Genomic DNA, 19,633 nt, shown 5'->3' with positions numbered 1-19,633 from the left:
GGGACCCATGGAATGGGGAGCACGCAGGATTCCTTTCAAGGGTCTGCATTTGCTTTCCCAACCTCACCAATCGTCTCAGCCCCAAGAGTGTCCAGCCTTATGTCTTCTGCCGCTGGGGCTGTAGATGTGGTCAATCCTGGTTGCATGCCAGTCCCTGAACGCATTTTGGAAGAAGTTCTCTCTGTTTTGCCCTGCTTGTTTCTTCTTTATGTTGGAAATGTATCCTCAGAATGGGTCTGAGCTGATTTTCCCTGCTGGTTTTAGGCCGCTTTACACACACTTGATGCACTTACACAGAGATATCAAGACTTAGCTTTGAAGATGCTTACTAGTCGGATAGATACTTGTGCGATGAACAGGGTCTGGTGAGTCCAGTTGATTGAGCAAGGAGTAGGTCGTGTCCATTCCATATTCGGTTTTCGGAAGGGTATCTGTGCTCATTTCAAACTCGAGTTTTATGCGTCACCCCACCTCACCTTTCCCCTGAAGCAGGCATAAGTGTGTTTTCTAAAAGCGTGACTCTGTTCTGTTTGGGGATTCCGTGCATGGGGAGCGATTTTTACATTCCCTCGATAAGTGATATCATAAGTTTCTTTTTTTGTGGGACTTATTTCACTGAGGATGATCGTACCTAAATCCACTCAGGATGCTGCTACCAGCCTCATGACGTGGATTTCATGGCTGAGTGACACTCCATTGGACCTACGTAGCACCACTTGTCCACTTGTCCACTTGTCTTTGTCCACTTGTCCACTCGTCTTTGTCCACTTGGCTCTTTCCTGGGATATGAAACGTGTACCGGAGTGGAGGTTCTTGTCAAGACAGCAGCCCTCAACTTTGGGGTCCCTGTGTCTGGTTGATTTTTTGATTTTCCCAAGGTCAACGCCCATGTGTGGAAGTGCCCTATGCTCTGTGGTTCTGTGTTTTACATGGTTTGGGAAAGAGGATACACTTGTGAAGATTGGCTGTTGGCCATTGACATCCCGCCCATCAGCTTAACAAGGCTCCCTTGACTCCGTGGCCTGTCCTGCCTTTCTGGTTTTTAGACTTTTTTCGCCTGGCCCTTTTGCCCCGGGGGGGGTGAGAGATTTCTTTGTAGTGCTGATTTGCTCTCCCAGGTTGCTTGGTTGGCCAAAAAGGGCGTATGCGTTTTTTCCTGAATATATTCAGGAAAAAACGCATACGCCCTTTTTGGCCAACCGCATCATTGTCCACGTTCTGGCGCTTTTCATGTGCTATCGGGGCCATTCCGATGTAGCCGTTGACATCCGTTTCCTGCAGTTCTGCCTTGCGTTCAGCGCCTCTTCGTAGCCTGACCTCAATATATTTTGGGGCGATAGTTATCGTTTAGAACTCTGCAGGTTTGGGAAGTGCAGTGCCCCTGAGCTCCATTTCCCAAGTCGCTTTTTTGTGAGTGGGACGCAACACGGCTGGATGGCTTCACGCCCTATTGTCGATCCGGGGTGGCAGGCTGAACCGCTGGTGAATTCTTCTTCGTGATGGGAAATGAGAGTGACATGTGCCCGACCAAACACCTCCAGCGAGTCTCTCATTGGTTCCCCCTCTTGCAGTTCATCCTGCGGACAAATTGCAGACGGTACGAAAGAGGCATGGAAAGGCGCCGAGTCTCCAAGTGGGGAGATTGTTAGTAAGGGGGCCTGAATGGAGAACACGAGCACCAGGAGATGAAAACTGAGGTGAGTTTCAGAAAGCTTTCCCGATCCCACGGTGTAGCATCCGCTGGGTTTCCAATGAGTGCTTTCGCTGTCGGAAGATTGCGTTGAACCTGGAGAGTTGGGACCCATGGAATGGGGAGCACGCAGGATTCCTTTCAAGGGTCTGCATTTGCTTTCCCAACCTCACCAATCGTCTCAGCCCCAAGAGTGTCCAGCCTTATGTCTTCTGCCGCTGGGGCTGTAGATGTGGTCAATCCTGGTTGCATGCCAGTCCCTGAACGCATTTTGGAAGAAGTTCTCTCTGTTTTGCCCTGCTTGTTTCTTCTTTATGTTGGAAATGTATCCTCAGAATGGGTCTGAGCTGATTTTCCCTGCTGGTTTTAGGCCGCTTTACACACACTTGATGCACTTACACAGAGATATCAAGACTTAGCTTTGAAGATGCTTACTAGTCGGATAGATACTTGTGCGATGAACAGGGTCTGGTGAGTCCAGTTGATTGAGCAAGGAGTAGGTCGTGTCCATTCCATATTCGGTTTTCGGAAGGGTATCTGTGCTCATTTCAAACTCGAGTTTTATGCGTCACCCCACCTCACCTTTCCCCTGAAGCAGGCATAAGTGTGTTTTCTAAAAGCGTGACTCTGTTCTGTTTGGGGATTCCGTGCATGGGGAGCGATTTTTACATTCCCTCGATAAGTGATATCATAAGTTTCTTTTTTTGTGGGACTTATTTCACTGAGGATGATCGTACCTAAATCCACTCAGGATGCTGCTACCAGCCTCATGACGTGGATTTCATGGCTGAGTGACACTCCATTGGACCTACGTAGCACCACTTGTCCACTTGTCCACTTGTCTTTGTCCACTTGTCCACTCGTCTTTGTCCACTTGGCTCTTTCCTGGGATATGAAACGTGTACCGGAGTGGAGGTTCTTGTCAAGACAGCAGCCCTCAACTTTGGGGTCCCTGTGTCTGGTTGATTTTTTGATTTTCCCAAGGTCAACGCCCATGTGTGGAAGTGCCCTATGCTCTGTGGTTCTGTGTTTTACATGGTTTGGGAAAGAGGATACACTTGTGAAGATTGGCTGTTGGCCATTGACATCCCGCCCATCAGCTTAACAAGGCTCCCTTGACTCCGTGGCCTGTCCTGCCTTTCTGGTTTTTAGACTTTTTTCGCCTGGCCCTTTTGCCCCGGGGGGGGGGGGCGAGAGATTTCTTTGTAGTGCTGATTTGCTCTCCCAGGTTGCTTGGTTGGCCAAAAAGGGCGTATGCGTTTTTTCCTGAATATATTCAGGAAAAAACGCATACGCCCTTTTTGGCCAACCGCATCATTGTCCACGTTCTGGCGCTTTTCATGTGCTATCGGGGCCATTCCGATGTAGCCGTTGACATCCGTTTCCTGCAGTTCTGCCTTGCGTTCAGCGCCTCTTCGTAGCCTGACCTCAATATCTTTTGGGGCGATAGTTATCGTTTAGAACTCTGCAGGTTTGGGAAGTGCAGTGCCCCTGAGCTCCATTTCCCAAGTCGCTTTTTTGTGAGTGGGACGCAACACGGCTGGATGGCTTCACGCCCTATTGTCGATCCGGGGTGGCAGGCTGAACCGCTGGTGAATTCTTCTTCGTGATGGGAAATGAGAGTGACATGTGCCCGACCAAACACCTCCAGCGAGTCTCTCATTGGTTCCCCCTCTTGCAGTTCATCCTGCGGACAAATTGCAGACGGTACGAAAGAGGCATGGAAAGGCGCCGAGTCTCCAAGTGGGGAGATTGTTAGTAAGGGGGCCTGAATGGAGAACACGAGCACCAGGAGATGAAAACTGAGGTGAGTTTCAGAAAGCTTTCCCGATCCCACGGTGTAGCATCCGCTGGGTTTCCAATGAGTGCTTTCGCTGTCGGAAGATTGCGTTGAACCTGGAGAGTTGGGACCCATGGAATGGGGAGCACGCAGGATTCCTTTCAAGGGTCTGCATTTGCTTTCCCAACCTCACCAATCGTCTCAGCCCCAAGAGTGTCCAGCCTTATGTCTTCTGCCGCTGGGGCTGTAGATGTGGTCAATCCTGGTTGCATGCCAGTCCCTGAACGCATTTTGGAAGAAGTTCTCTCTGTTTTGCCCTGCTTGTTTCTTCTTTATGTTGGAAATGTATCCTCAGAATGGGTCTGAGCTGATTTTCCCTGCTGGTTTTAGGCCGCTTTACACACACTTGATGCACTTACACAGAGATATCAAGACTTAGCTTTGAAGATGCTTACTAGTCGGATAGATACTTGTGCGATGAACAGGGTCTGGTGAGTCCAGTTGATTGAGCAAGGAGTAGGTCGTGTCCATTCCATATTCGGTTTTCGGAAGGGTATCTGTGCTCATTTCAAACTCGAGTTTTATGCGTCACCCCACCTCACCTTTCCCCTGAAGCAGGCATAAGTGTGTTTTCTAAAAGCGTGACTCTGTTCTGTTTGGGGATTCCGTGCATGGGGAGCGATTTTTACATTCCCTCGATAAGTGATATCATAAGTTTCTTTTTTTGTGGGACTTATTTCACTGAGGATGATCGTACCTAAATCCACTCAGGATGCTGCTACCAGCCTCATGACGTGGATTTCATGGCTGAGTGACACTCCATTGGACCTACGTAGCACCACTTGTCCACTTGTCCACTTGTCTTTGTCCACTTGTCCACTCGTCTTTGTCCACTTGGCTCTTTCCTGGGATATGAAACGTGTACCGGAGTGGAGGTTCTTGTCAAGACAGCAGCCCTCAACTTTGGGGTCCCTGTGTCTGGTTGATTTTTTGATTTTCCCAAGGTCAACGCCCATGTGTGGAAGTGCCCTATGCTCTGTGGTTCTGTGTTTTACATGGTTTGGGAAAGAGGATACACTTGTGAAGATTGGCTGTTGGCCATTGACATCCCGCCCATCAGCTTAACAAGGCTCCCTTGACTCCGTGGCCTGTCCTGCCTTTCTGGTTTTTAGACTTTTTTCGCCTGGCCCTTTTGCCCCGGGGGGGGTGAGAGATTTCTTTGTAGTGCTGATTTGCTCTCCCAGGTTGCTTGGTTGGCCAAAAAGGGCGTATGCGTTTTTTCCTGAATATATTCAGGAAAAAACGCATACGCCCTTTTTGGCCAACCGCATCATTGTCCACGTTCTGGCGCTTTTCATGTGCTATCGGGGCCATTCCGATGTAGCCGTTGACATCCGTTTCCTGCAGTTCTGCCTTGCGTTCAGCGCCTCTTCGTAGCCTGACCTCAATATATTTTGGGGCGATAGTTATCGTTTAGAACTCTGCAGGTTTGGGAAGTGCAGTGCCCCTGAGCTCCATTTCCCAAGTCGCTTTTTTGTGAGTGGGACGCAACACGGCTGGATGGCTTCACGCCCTATTGTCGATCCGGGGTGGCAGGCTGAACCGCTGGTGAATTCTTCTTCGTGATGGGAAATGAGAGTGACATGTGCCCGACCAAACACCTCCAGCGAGTCTCTCATTGGTTCCCCCTCTTGCAGTTCATCCTGCGGACAAATTGCAGACGGTACGAAAGAGGCATGGAAAGGCGCCGAGTCTCCAAGTGGGGAGATTGTTAGTAAGGGGGCCTGAATGGAGAACACGAGCACCAGGAGATGAAAACTGAGGTGAGTTTCAGAAAGCTTTCCCGATCCCACGGTGTAGCATCCGCTGGGTTTCCAATGAGTGCTTTCGCTGTCGGAAGATTGCGTTGAACCTGGAGAGTTGGGACCCATGGAATGGGGAGCACGCAGGATTCCTTTCAAGGGTCTGCATTTGCTTTCCCAACCTCACCAATCGTCTCAGCCCCAAGAGTGTCCAGCCTTATGTCTTCTGCCGCTGGGGCTGTAGATGTGGTCAATCCTGGTTGCATGCCAGTCCCTGAACGCATTTTGGAAGAAGTTCTCTCTGTTTTGCCCTGCTTGTTTCTTCTTTATGTTGGAAATGTATCCTCAGAATGGGTCTGAGCTGATTTTCCCTGCTGGTTTTAGGCCGCTTTACACACACTTGATGCACTTACACAGAGATATCAAGACTTAGCTTTGAAGATGCTTACTAGTCGGATAGATACTTGTGCGATGAACAGGGTCTGGTGAGTCCAGTTGATTGAGCAAGGAGTAGGTCGTGTCCATTCCATATTCGGTTTTCGGAAGGGTATCTGTGCTCATTTCAAACTCGAGTTTTATGCGTCACCCCACCTCACCTTTCCCCTGAAGCAGGCATAAGTGTGTTTTCTAAAAGCGTGACTCTGTTCTGTTTGGGGATTCCGTGCATGGGGAGCGATTTTTACATTCCCTCGATAAGTGATATCATAAGTTTCTTTTTTTGTGGGACTTATTTCACTGAGGATGATCGTACCTAAATCCACTCAGGATGCTGCTACCAGCCTCATGACGTGGATTTCATGGCTGAGTGACACTCCATTGGACCTACGTAGCACCACTTGTCCACTTGTCCACTTGTCTTTGTCCACTTGTCCACTCGTCTTTGTCCACTTGGCTCTTTCCTGGGATATGAAACGTGTACCGGAGTGGAGGTTCTTGTCAAGACAGCAGCCCTCAACTTTGGGGTCCCTGTGTCTGGTTGATTTTTTGATTTTCCCAAGGTCAACGCCCATGTGTGGAAGTGCCCTATGCTCTGTGGTTCTGTGTTTTCCATGGTTTGGGAAAGAGGATACACTTGTGAAGATTGGCTGTTGGCCATTGACATCCCGCCCATCAGCTTAACAAGGCTCCCTTGACTCCGTGGCCTGTCCTGCCTTTCTGGTTTTTAGACTTTTTTCGCCTGGCCCTTTTGCCCCGGGGGGGGGGGGCGAGAGATTTCTTTGTAGTGCTGATTTGCTCTCCCAGGTTGCTTGGTTGGCCAAAAAGGGCGTATGCGTTTTTTCCTGAATATATTCAGGAAAAAACGCATACGCCCTTTTTGGCCAACCGCATCATTGTCCACGTTCTGGCGCTTTTCATGTGCTATCGGGGCCATTCCGATGTACCCGTTGACATCCGTTTCCTGCAGTTCTGCCTTGCGTTCAGCGCCTCTTCGTAGCCTGACCTCAATATATTTTGGGGCGATAGTTATCGTTTAGAACTCTGCAGGTTTGGGAAGTGCAGTGCCCCTGAGCTCCATTTCCCAAGTCGCTTTTTTGTGAGTGGGACGCAACACGGCTGGATGGCTTCACGCCCTATTGTCGATCCGGGGTGGCAGGCTGAACCGCTGGTGAATTCTTCTTCGTGATGGGAAATGAGAGTGACATGTGCCCGACCAAACACCTCCAGCGAGTCTCTCATTGGTTCCCCCTCTTGCAGTTCATCCTGCGGACAAATTGCAGACGGTACGAAAGAGGCATGGAAAGGCGCCGAGTCTCCAAGTGGGGAGATTGTTAGTAAGGGGGCCTGAATGGAGAACACGAGCACCAGGAGATGAAAACTGAGGTGAGTTTCAGAAAGCTTTCCCGATCCCACGGTGTAGCATCCGCTGGGTTTCCAATGAGTGCTTTCGCTGTCGGAAGATTGCGTTGAACCTGGAGAGTTGGGACCCATGGAATGGGGAGCACGCAGGATTCCTTTCAAGGGTCTGCATTTGCTTTCCCAACCTCACCAATCGTCTCAGCCCCAAGAGTGTCCAGCCTTATGTCTTCTGCCGCTGGGGCTGTAGATGTGGTCAATCCTGGTTGCATGCCAGTCCCTGAACGCATTTTGGAAGAAGTTCTCTCTGTTTTGCCCTGCTTGTTTCTTCTTTATGTTGGAAATGTATCCTCAGAATGGGTCTGAGCTGATTTTCCCTGCTGGTTTTAGGCCGCTTTACACACACTTGATGCACTTACACAGAGATATCAAGACTTAGCTTTTAAGATGCTTACTAGTCGGATAGATACTTGTGCGATGAACAGGGTCTGGTGAGTCCAGTTGATTGAGCAAGGAGTAGGTCGTGTCCATTCCATATTCGGTTTTCGGAAGGGTATCTGTGCTCATTTCAAACTCGAGTTTTATGCGTCACCCCACCTCACCTTTCCCCTGAAGCAGGCATAAGTGTGTTTTCTAAAAGCGTGACTCTGTTCTGTTTGGGGATTCCGTGCATGGGGAGCGATTTTTACATTCCCTCGATAAGTGATATCATAAGTTTCTTTTTTTGTGGGACTTATTTCACTGAGGATGATCGTACCTAAATCCACTCAGGATGCTGCTACCAGCCTCATGACGTGGATTTCATGGCTGAGTGACACTCCATTGGACCTACGTAGCACCACTTGTCCACTTGTCCACTTGTCTTTGTCCACTTGTCCACTCGTCTTTGTCCACTTGGCTCTTTCCTGGGATATGAAACGTGTACCGGAGTGGAGGTTCTTGTCAAGACAGCAGCCCTCAACTTTGGGGTCCCTGTGTCTGGTTGATTTTTTGATTTTCCCAAGGTCAACGCCCATGTGTGGAAGTGCCCTATGCTCTGTGGTTCTGTGTTTTACATGGTTTGGGAAAGAGGATACACTTGTGAAGATTGGCTGTTGGCCATTGACATCCCGCCCATCAGCTTAACAAGGCTCCCTTGACTCCGTGGCCTGTCCTGCCTTTCTGGTTTTTAGACTTTTTTCGCCTGGCCCTTTTGCCCCGGGGGGGGGGGCGAGAGATTTCTTTGTAGTGCTGATTTGCTCTCCCAGGTTGCTTGGTTGGCCAAAAAGGGCGTATGCGTTTTTTCCTGAATATATTCAGGAAAAAACGCATACGCCCTTTTTGGCCAACCGCATCATTGTCCACGTTCTGGCGCTTTTCATGTGCTATCGGGGCCATTCCGATGTACCCGTTGACATCCGTTTCCTGCAGTTCTGCCTTGCGTTCAGCGCCTCTTCGTAGCCTGACCTCAATATATTTTGGGGCGATAGTTATCGCTTAGAACTCTGCAGGTTTGGGAAGTGCAGTGCCCCTGAGCTCCATTTCCCAAGTCGCTTTTTTGTGAGTGGGACGCAACACGGCTGGATGGCTTCACGCCCTATTGTCGATCCGGGGTGGCAGGCTGAACCGCTGGTGAATTCTTCTTCGTGATGGGAAATGAGAGTGACATGTGCCCGACCAAACACCTCCAGCGAGTCTCTCATTGGTTCCCCCTCTTGCAGTTCATCCTGCGGACAAATTGCAGACGGTACGAAAGAGGCATGGAAAGGCGCCGAGTCTCCAAGTGGGGAGATTGTTAGTAAGGGGGCCTGAATGGAGAACACGAGCACCAGGAGATGAAAACTGAGGTGAGTTTCAGAAAGCTTTCCCGATCCCACGGTGTAGCATCCGCTGGGTTTCCAATGAGTGCTTTCGCTGTCGGAAGATTGCGTTGAACCTGGAGAGTTGGGACCCATGGAATGGGGAGCACGCAGGATTCCTTTCAAGGGTCTGCATTTGCTTTCCCAACCTCACCAATCGTCTCAGCCCCAAGAGTGTCCAGCCTTATGTCTTCTGCCGCTGGGGCTGTAGATGTGGTCAATCCTGGTTGCATGCCAGTCCCTGAACGCATTTTGGAAGAAGTTCTCTCTGTTTTGCCCTGCTTGTTTCTTCTTTATGTTGGAAATGTATCCTCAGAATGGGTCTGAGCTGATTTTCCCTGCTGGTTTTAGGCCGCTTTACACACACTTGATGCACTTACACAGAGATATCAAGACTTAGCTTTGAAGATGCTTACTAGTCGGATAGATACTTGTGCGATGAACAGGGTCTGGTGAGTCCAGTTGATTGAGCAAGGAGTAGGTCGTGTCCATTCCATATTCGGTTTTCGGAAGGGTATCTGTGCTCATTTCAAACTCGAGTTTTATGCGTCACCCCACCTCACCTTTCCCCTGAAGCAGGCATAAGTGTGTTTTCTAAAAGCGTGACTCTGTTCTGTTTGGGGATTCCGTGCATGGGGAGCGATTTTTACATTCCCTCGATAAGTGATATCATAAGTTTCTTTTTTTGTGGGACTTATTTCACTGAGGATGATCGTACCTAAATCCACTCAGGATGCTGCTACCAGCCTCATGACGTGGATTTCATGGCTGAGTGACACTCCATTGGACCTACGTAGCACCACTTGTCCACTTGTCCACTTGTCTTTGTCCACTTGTCCACTCGTCTTTGTCCACTTGGCTCTTTCCTGGGATATGAAACGTGTACCGGAGTGGAGGTTCTTGTCAAGACAGCAGCCCTCAACTTTGGGGTCCCTGTGTCTGGTTGATTTTTTGATTTTCCCAAGGTCAACGCCCATGTGTGGAAGTGCCCTATGCTCTGTGGTTCTGTGTTTTACATGGTTTGGGAAAGAGGATACACTTGTGAAGATTGGCTGTTGGCCATTGACATCCCGCCCATCAGCTTAACAAGGCTCCCTTGACTCCGTGGCCTGTCCTGCCTTTCTGGTTTTTAGACTTTTTTCGCCTGGCCCTTTTGCCCCGGGGGGGGGGGGGCGAGAGATTTCTTTGTAGTGCTGATTTGCTCTCCCAGGTTGCTTGGTTGGCCAAAAAGGGCGTATGCGTTTTTTCCTGAATATATTCAGGAAAAAACGCATACGCCCTTTTTGGCCAACCGCATCATTGTCCACGTTCTGGCGCTTTTCATGTGCTATCGGGGCCATTCCGATGTAGCCGTTGACATCCGTTTCCTGCAGTTCTGCCTTGCGTTCAGCGCCTCTTCGTAGCCTGACCTCAATATCTTTTGGGGCGATAGTTATCGTTTAGAACTCTGCAGGTTTGGGAAGTGCAGTGCCCCTGAGCTCCATTTCCCAAGTCGCTTTTTTGTGAGTGGGACGCAACACGGCTGGATGGCTTCACGCCCTATTGTCGATCCGGGGTGGCAGGCTGAACCGCTGGTGAATTCTTCTTCGTGATGGGAAATGAGAGTGACATGTGCCCGACCAAACACCTCCAGCGAGTCTCTCATTGGTTCCCCCTCTTGCAGTTCATCCTGCGGACAAATTGCAGACGGTACGAAAGAGGCATGGAAAGGCGCCGAGTCTCCAAGTGGGGAGATTGTTAGTAAGGGGGCCTGAATGGAGAACACGAGCACCAGGAGATGAAAACTGAGGTGAGTTTCAGAAAGCTTTCCCGATCCCACGGTGTAGCATCCGCTGGGTTTCCAATGAGTGCTTTCGCTGTCGGAAGATTGCGTTGAACCTGGAGAGTTGGGACCCATGGAATGGGGAGCACGCAGGATTCCTTTCAAGGGTCTGCATTTGCTTTCCCAACCTCACCAATCGTCTCAGCCCCAAGAGTGTCCAGCCTTATGACTTCTGCCGCTGGGGCTGTAGATGTGGTCAATCCTGGTTGCATGCCAGTCCCTGAACGCATTTTGGAAGAAGTTCTCTCTGTTTTGCCCTGCTTGTTTCTTCTTTATGTTGGAAATGTATCCTCAGAATGGGTCTGAGCTGATTTTCCCTGCTGGTTTTAGGCCGCTTTACACACACTTGATGCACTTACACAGAGATATCAAGACTTAGCTTTGAAGATGCTTACTAGTCGGATAGATACTTGTGCGATGAACAGGGTCTGGTGAGTCCAGTTGATTGAGCAAGGAGTAGGTCGTGTCCATTCCATATTCGGTTTTCGGAAGGGTATCTGTGCTCATTTCAAACTCGAGTTTTATGCGTCACCCCACCTCACCTTTCCCCTGAAGCAGGCATAAGTGTGTTTTCTAAAAGCGTGACTCTGTTCTGTTTGGGGATTCAGTGCATGGGGAGCGATTTTTACATTCCCTCGATAAGTGATATCATAAGTTTCTTTTTTTGTGGGACTTATTTCACTGAGGATGATCGTACCTAAATCCACTCAGGATGCTGCTACCAGCCTCATGACGTGGATTTCATGGCTGAGTGACACTCCATTGGACCTACGTAGCACCACTTGTCCACTTGTCCACTTGTCTTTGTCCACTTGTCCACTCGTCTTTGTCCACTTGGCTCTTTCCTGGGATATGAAACGTGTACCGGAGTGGAGGTTCTTGTCAAGACAGCAGCCCTCAACTTTGGGGTCCCTGTGTCTGGTTGATTTTTTGATTTTCCCAAGGTCAACGCCCATGTGTGGAAGTGCCCTATGCTCTGTGGTTCTGTGTTTTCCATGGTTTGGGAAAGAGGATACACTTGTGAAGATTGGCTGTTGGCCATTGACATCCCGCCCATCAGCTTAACAAGGCTCCCTTGACTCCGTGGCCTGTCCTGCCTTTCTGGTTTTTAGACTTTTTTCGCCTGGCCCTTTTGCCCCGGGGGGGGGGGGGCGAGAGATTTCTTTGTAGTGCTGATTTGCTCTCCCAGGTTGCTTGGTTGGCCAAAAAGGGCGTATGCGTTTTTTCCTGAATATATTCAGGAAAAAACGCATACGCCCTTTTTGGCCAACCGCATCATTGTCCACGTTCTGGCGCTTTTCATGTGCTCTCGGGGCCATTCCGATGTAGCCGTTGACATCCGTTTCCTGCAGTTCTGCCTTGCGTTCAGCGCCTCTTCGTAGCCTGACCTCAATATATTTTGGGGCGATAGTTATCGTTTAGAACTCTGCAGGTTTGGGAAGTGCAGTGCCCCTGAGCTCCATTTCCCAAGTCGCTTTTTTGTGAGTGGGACGCAACACGGCTGGATGGCTTCACGCCCTATTGTCGATCCGGGGTGGCAGGCTGAACCGCTGGTGAATTCTTCTTCGTGATGGGAAATGAGAGTGACATGTGCCCGACCAAACACCTCCAGCGAGTCTCTCATTGGTTCCCCCTCTTGCAGTTCATCCTGCGGACAAATTGCAGACGGTACGAAAGAGGCATGGAAAGCCGCCGAGTCTCCAAGTGGGGAGATTGTTAGTAAGGGGGCCTGAATGGAGAACACGAGCACCAGGAGATGAAAACTGAGGTGAGTTTCAGAAAGCTTTCCCGATCCCACGGTGTAGCATCCGCTGGGTTTCCAATGAGTGCTTTCGCTGTCGGAAGATTGCGTTGAACCTGGAGAGTTGGGACCCATGGAATGGGGAGCACGCAGGATTCCTTTCAAGGGTCTGCATTTGCTTTCCCAACCTCACCAATCGTCTCAGCCCCAAGAGTGTCCAGCCTTATGTCTTCTGCCACTGGGGCTGTAGATGTGGTCAATCCTGGTTGCATGCCAGTCCCTGAACGCATTTTGGAAGAAGTTCTCTCTGTTTTGCCCTGCTTGTTTCTTCTTTATGTTGGAAATGTATCCTCAGAATGGGTCTGAGCTGATTTTCCCTGCTGGTTTTAGGCCGCTTTACACACACTTGATGCACTTACACAGAGATATCAAGACTTAGCTTTGAAGATGCTTACTAGTCGGATAGATACTTGTGCGATGAACAGGGTCTGGTGAGTCCAGTTGATTGAGCAAGGAGTAGGTCGTGTCCATTCCATATTCGGTTTTCGGAAGGGTATCTGTGCTCATTTCAAACTCGAGTTTTATGCGTCACCCCACCTCACCTTTCCCCTGAAGCAGGCATAAGTGTGTTTTCTAACAGCGTGACTCTGTTCTGTTTGGGGATTCAGTGCATGGGGAGCGATTTTTACATTCCCTCGATAAGTGATATCATAAGTTTCTTTTTTTGTGGGACTTATTTCACTGAGGATGATCGTACCTAAATCCACTCAGGATGCTGCTACCAGCCTCATGACGTGGATTTCATGGCTGAGTGACACTCCATTGGACCTACGTAGCACCACTTGTCCACTTGTCCACTTGTCTTTGTCCACTTGTCCACTCGTCTTTGTCCACTTGGCTCTTTCCTGGGATATGAAACGTGTACCGGAGTGGAGGTTCTTGTCAAGACAGCAGCCCTCAACTTTGGGGTCCCTGTGTCTGGTTGATTTTTTGATTTCCCCAAGGTCAACGCCCATGTGTGGAAGTGCCCTATGCTCTGTGGTTCTGTGTTTTCCATGGTTTGGGAAAGAGGATACACTTGTGAAGATTGGCTGTTGGCCATTGACATCCCGCCCATCAGCTTAACAAGGCTCCCTTGACTCCGTGGCCTGTCCTGCCTTTCTGGTTTTTAGACTTTTTTCGCCTGGCCCTTTTGCCCCGGGGGGGGGGGGGCGAGAGATTTCTTTGTAGTGCTGATTTGCTCTCCCAGGTTGCTTGGTTGGCCAAAAAGGGCGTATGCGTTTTTTCCTGAATATATTCAGGAAAAAACGCATACGCCCTTTTTGGCCAACCGCATCATTGTCCACGTTCTGGCGCTTTTCATGTGCTATCGGGGCCATTCCGATGTAGCCGTTGACATCCGTTTCCTGCAGTTCTGCCTTGCGTTCAGCGCCTCTTCGTAGCCTGACCTCAATATCTTTTGGGGCGATAGTTATCGTTTAGAACTCTGCAGGTTTGGGAAGTGCAGTGCCCCTGAGCTCCATTTCCCAAGTCGCTTTTTTGTGAGTGGGACGCAACACGGCTGGATGGCTTCACGCCCTATTGTCGATCCGGGGTGGCAGGCTGAACCGCTGGTGAATTCTTCTTCGTGATGGGAAATGAGAGTGACATGTGCCCGACCAAACACCTCCAGCGAGTCTCTCATTGGTTCCCCCTCTTGCAGTTCATCCTGCGGACAAATTGCAGACGGTACGAAAGAGGCATGGAAAGGCGCCGAGTCTCCAAGTGGGGAGATTGCTAGTAAGGGGGCCTGAATGGAGAACACGAGCACCAGGAGATGAAAACTGAGGTGAGTTTCAGAAAGCTTTCCCGATCCCACGGTGTAGCATCCGCTGGGTTTCCAATGAGTGCTTTCGCTGTCGGAAGATTGCGTTGAACCTGGAGAGTTGGGACCCATGGAATGGGGAGCACGCAGGATTCCTTTCAAGGGTCTGCATTTGCTTTCCCAACCTCACCAATCGTCTCAGCCCCAAGAGTGTCCAGCCTTATGTCTTCTGCCGCTGGGGCTGTAGATGTGGTCAATCCTGGTTGCATGCCAGTCCCTGAACGCATTTTGGAAGAAGTTCTCTCTGTTTTGCCCTGCTTGTTTCTTCTTTATGTTGGAAATGTATCCTCAGAATGGGTCTGAGCTGATTTTCCCTGCTGGTTTTAGGCCGCTTTACACACACTTGATGCACTTACACAGAGATATCAAGACTTAGCTTTGAAGATGCTTACTAGTCGGATAGATACTTGTGCGATGAACAGGGTCTGGTGAGTCCAGTTGATTGAGCAAGGAGTAGGTCGTGTCCATTCCATATTCGGTTTTCGGAAGGGTATCTGTGCTCATTTCAAACTCGAGTTTTATGCGTCACCCCACCTCACCTTTCCCCTGAAGCAGGCATAAGTGTGTTTTCTAACAGCGTGACTCTGTTCTGTTTGGGGATTCAGTGCATGGGGAGCGATTTTTACATTCCCTCGATAAGTGATATCATAAGTTTCTTTTTTTGTGGGACTTATTTCACTGAGGATGATCGTACCTAAATCCACTCAGGATGCTGCTACCAGCCTCATGACGTGGATTTCATGGCTGAGTGACACTCCATTGGACCTACGTAGCACCACTTGTCCACTTGTCCACTTGTCTTTGTCCACTTGTCCACTCGTCTTTGTCCACTTGGCTCTTTCCTGGGATATGAAACGTGTACCGGAGTGGAGGTTCTTGTCAAGACAGCAGCCCTCAACTTTGGGGTCCCTGTGTCTGGTTGATTTTTTGATTTCCCCAAGGTCAACGCCCATGTGTGGAAGTGCCCTATGCTCTGTGGTTCTGTGTTTTCCATGGTTTGGGAAAGAGGATACACTTGTGAAGATTGGCTGTTGGCCATTGACATCCCGCCCATCAGCTTAACAAGGCTCCCTTGACTCCGTGGCCTGTCCTGCCTTTCTGGTTTTTAGACTTTTTTCGCCTGGCCCTTTTGCCCCGGGAGGGGGGGGCGAGAGATTTCTTTGTAGTGCTGATTTGCTCTCCCAGGTTGCTTGGTTGGCCAAAAAGGGCGTATGCGTTTTTTCCTGAATATATTCAGGAAAAAACGCATACGCCCTTTTTGGCCAACCGCATCATTGTCCACGTTCTGGCGCTTTTCATGTGCTCTCGGGGCCATTCCGATGTAGCCGTTGACATCCGTTTCCTGCAGTTCTGCCTTGCGTTCAGCGCCTCTTCGTAGCCTGACCTCAATATCTTTTGGGGCGATAGTTATCGTTTAGAACTCTGCAGGTTTGGGAAGTGCAGTGCCCCTGAGCTCCATTTCCCAAGTCGCTTTTTTGTGAGTGGGACGCAACACGGCTGGATGGCTTCACGCCCTATTGTCGATCCGGGGTGGCAGGCTGAACCGCTGGTGAATTCTTCTTCGTGATGGGAAATGAGAGTGACATGTGCCCGACCAAACACCTCCAGCGAGTCTCTCATTGGTTCCCCCTCTTGCAGTTCATCCTGCGGACAAATTGCAGACGGTACGAAAGAGGCATGGAAAGCCGCCGAGTCTCCAAGTGGGGAGATTGTTAGTAAGGGGGCCTGAATGGAGAACACGAGCACCAGGAGATGAAAACTGAGGTGAGTTTCAGAAAGCTTTCCCGATCCCACGGTGTAGCATCCGCTGGGTTTCCAATGAGTGCTTTCGCTGTCGGAAGATTGCGTTGAACCTGGAGAGTTGGGACCCATGGAATGGGGAGCACGCAGGATTCCTTTCAAGGGTCTGCATTTGCTTTCCCAACCTCACCAATCGTCTCAGCCCCAAGAGTGTCCAGCCTTATGTCTTCTGCCGCTGGGGCTGTAGATGTGGTCAATCCTGGTTGCATGCCAGTCCCTGAACGCATTTTGGAAGAAGTTCTCTCTGTTTTGCCCTGCTTGTTTCTTCTTTATGTTGGAAATGTATCCTCAGAATGGGTCTGAGCTGATTTTCCCTGCTGGTTTTAGGCCGCTTTACACACACTTGATGCACTTACACAGAGATATCAAGACTTAGCTTTGAAGATGCTTACTAGTCGGATAGATACTTGTGCGATGAACAGGGTCTGGTGAGTCCAGTTGATTGAGCAAGGAGTAGGTCGTGTCCATTCCATATTCGGTTTTCGGAAGGGTATCTGTGCTCATTTCAAACTCGAGTTTTATGCGTCACCCCACCTCACCTTTCCCCTGAAGCAGGCATAAGTGTGTTTTCTAACAGCGTGACTCTGTTCTGTTTGGGGATTCAGTGCATGGGGAGCGATTTTTACATTCCCTCGATAAGTGATATCATAAGTTTCTTTTTTTGTGGGACTTATTTCACTGAGGATGATCATACCTAAATCCACTCAGGATGCTGCTACCAGCCTCATGACGTGGATTTCATGGCTGAGTGACACTCCATTGGACCTACGTAGCACCACTTGTCCACTTGTCCACTTGTCTTTGTCCACTTGTCCACTCGTCTTTGTCCACTTGGCTCTTTCCTGGGATATGAAACGTGTACCGGAGTGGAGGTTCTTGTCAAGACAGCAGCCCTCAACTTTGGGGTCCCTGTGTCTGGTTGATTTTTTGATTTTCCCAAGGTCAACGCCCATGTGTGGAAGTGCCCTATGCTCTGTGGTTCTGTGTTTTACATGGTTTGGGAAAGAGGATACACTTGTGAAGATTGGCTGTTGGCCATTGACATCCCGCCCATCAGCTTAACAAGGCTCCCTTGACTCCGTGGCCTGTCCTGCCTTTCTGGTTTTTAGACTTTTTTCGCCTGGCCCTTTTGCCCCGGGGGGGGGGCGAGAGATTTCTTTGTAGTGCTGATTTGCTCTCCCAGGTTGCTTGGTTGGCCAAAAAGGGCGTATGCGTTTTTTCCTGAATATATTCAGGAAAAAACGCATACGCCCTTTTTGGCCAACCGCATCATTGTCCACGTTCTGGCGCTTTTCATGTGCTCTCGGGACCATTCCGATGTAGCCGTTGACATCCGTTTCCTGCAGTTCTGCCTTGCGTTCAGCGCCTCTTCGTAGCCTGACCTCAATATATTTTGGGGCGATAGTTATCGTTTAGAACTCTGCAGGTTTGGGAAGTGCAGTGTCCCTGAGCTCCATTTCCCAAGTCGCTTTTTTGTGAGTGGGACGCAACACGGCTGGATGGCTTCACGCCCTATTGTCGATCCGGGGTGGCAGGCTGAACCGCTGGTGAATTCTTCTTCGTGATGGGAAATGAGAGTGACATGTGCCCGACCAAACACCTCCAGCGAGTCTCTCATTGGTTCCCCCTCTTGCAGTTCATCCTGCGGACAAATTGCAGACGGTACGAAAGAGGCATGGAAAGGCGCCGAGTCTCCAAGTGGGGAGATTGTTAGTAAGGGGGCCTGAATGGAGAACACGAGCACCAGGAGATGAAAACTGAGGTGAGTTTCAGAAAGCTTTCCCGATCCCACGGTGTAGCATCCGCTGGGTTTCCAATGAGTGCTTTCGCTGTCGGAAGATTGCGTTGAACCTGGAGAGTTGGGACCCATGGAATGGGGAGCACGCAGGATTCCTTTCAAGGGTCTGCATTTGCTTTCCCAACCTCACCAATCGTCTCAGCCCCAAGAGTGTCCAGCCTTATGTCTTCTGCCGCTGGGGCTGTAGATGTGGTCAATCCTGGTTGCATGCCAGTCCCTGAACGCATTTTGGAAGAAGTTCTCTCTGTTTTGCCCTGCTTGTTTCTTCTTTATGTTGGAAATGTATCCTCAGAATGGGTCTGAGCTGATTTTCCCTGCTGGTTTTAGGCCGCTTTACACACACTTGATGCACTTACACAGAGATATCAAGACTTAGCTTTGAAGATGCTTACTAGTCGGATAGATACTTGTGCGATGAACAGGGTCTGGTGAGTCCAGTTGATTGAGCAAGGAGTAGGTCGTGTCCATTCCATATTCGGTTTTCGGAAGGGTATCTGTGCTCATTTCAAACTCGAGTTTTATGCGTCACCCCACCTCACCTTTCCCCTGAAGCAGGCATAAGTGTGTTTTCTAAAAGCGTGACTCTGTTCTGTTTGGGGATTCCGTGCATGGGGAGCGATTTTTACATTCCCTCGATAAGTGATATCATAAGTTTGTTTTTTTGTGGGACTTATTTCACTGAGGATGATCGTACCTAAATCCACTCAGGATGCTGCTACCAGCCTCATGACGTGGATTTCATGGCTGAGTGACACTCCATTGGACCTACGTAGCACCACTTGTCCACTTGTCCACTTGTCTTTGTCCACTTGTCCACTCGTCTTTGTCCACTTGGCTCTTTCCTGGGATATGAAACGTGTACCGGAGTGGAGGTTCTTGTCAAGACAGCAGCCCTCAACTTTGGGGTCCCTGTGTCTGGTTGATTTTTTGATTTTCCCAAGGTCAACGCCCATGTGTGGAAGTGCCCTATGCTCTGTGGTTCTGTGTTTTCCATGGTTTGGGAAAGAGGATACACTTGTGAAGATTGGCTGTTGGCCATTGACATCCCGCCCATCAGCTTAACAAGGCTCCCTTGACTCCGTGGCCTGTCCTGCCTTTCTGGTTTTTAGACTTTTTTCGCCTGGCCCTTTTGCCCCGGGGGGGGGCGAGAGATTTCTTTGTAGTGCTGATTTGCTCTCCCAGGTTGCTTGGTTGGCCAAAAAGGGCGTATGCGTTTTTTCCTGAATATATTCAGGAAAAAACGCATACGCCCTTTTTGGCCAACCGCATCATTGTCCACGTTCTGGCGCTTTTCATGTGCTATCGGGGCCATTCCGATGTAGCCGTTGACATCCGTTTCCTGCAGTTCTGCCTTGCGTTCAGCGCCTCTTCGTAGCCTGACCTCAATATCTTTTGGGGCGATAGTTATCGTTTAGAACTCTGCAGGTTTGGGAAGTGCAGTGCCCCTGAGCTCCATTTCCCAAGTCGCTTTTTTGTGAGTGGGACGCAACACGGCTGGATGGCTTCACGCCCTATTGTCGATCCGGGGTGGCAGGCTGAACCGCTGGTGAATTCTTCTTCGTGATGGGAAATGAGAGTGACATGTGCCCGACCAAACACCTCCAGCGAGTCTCTCATTGGTTCCCCCTCTTGCAGTTCATCCTGCGGACAAATTGCAGACGGTACGAAAGAGGCATGGAAAGGCGCCGAGTCTCCAAGTGGGGA

This window comes from Kogia breviceps, unplaced genomic scaffold (genome assembly GCF_026419965.1).
Source record: "Kogia breviceps isolate mKogBre1 unplaced genomic scaffold, mKogBre1 haplotype 1 scaffold_81, whole genome shotgun sequence".
Taxonomy (NCBI): domain Eukaryota; kingdom Metazoa; phylum Chordata; class Mammalia; order Artiodactyla; family Physeteridae; genus Kogia; species Kogia breviceps.
This window is presented reverse-complemented; position numbering follows the sequence as displayed.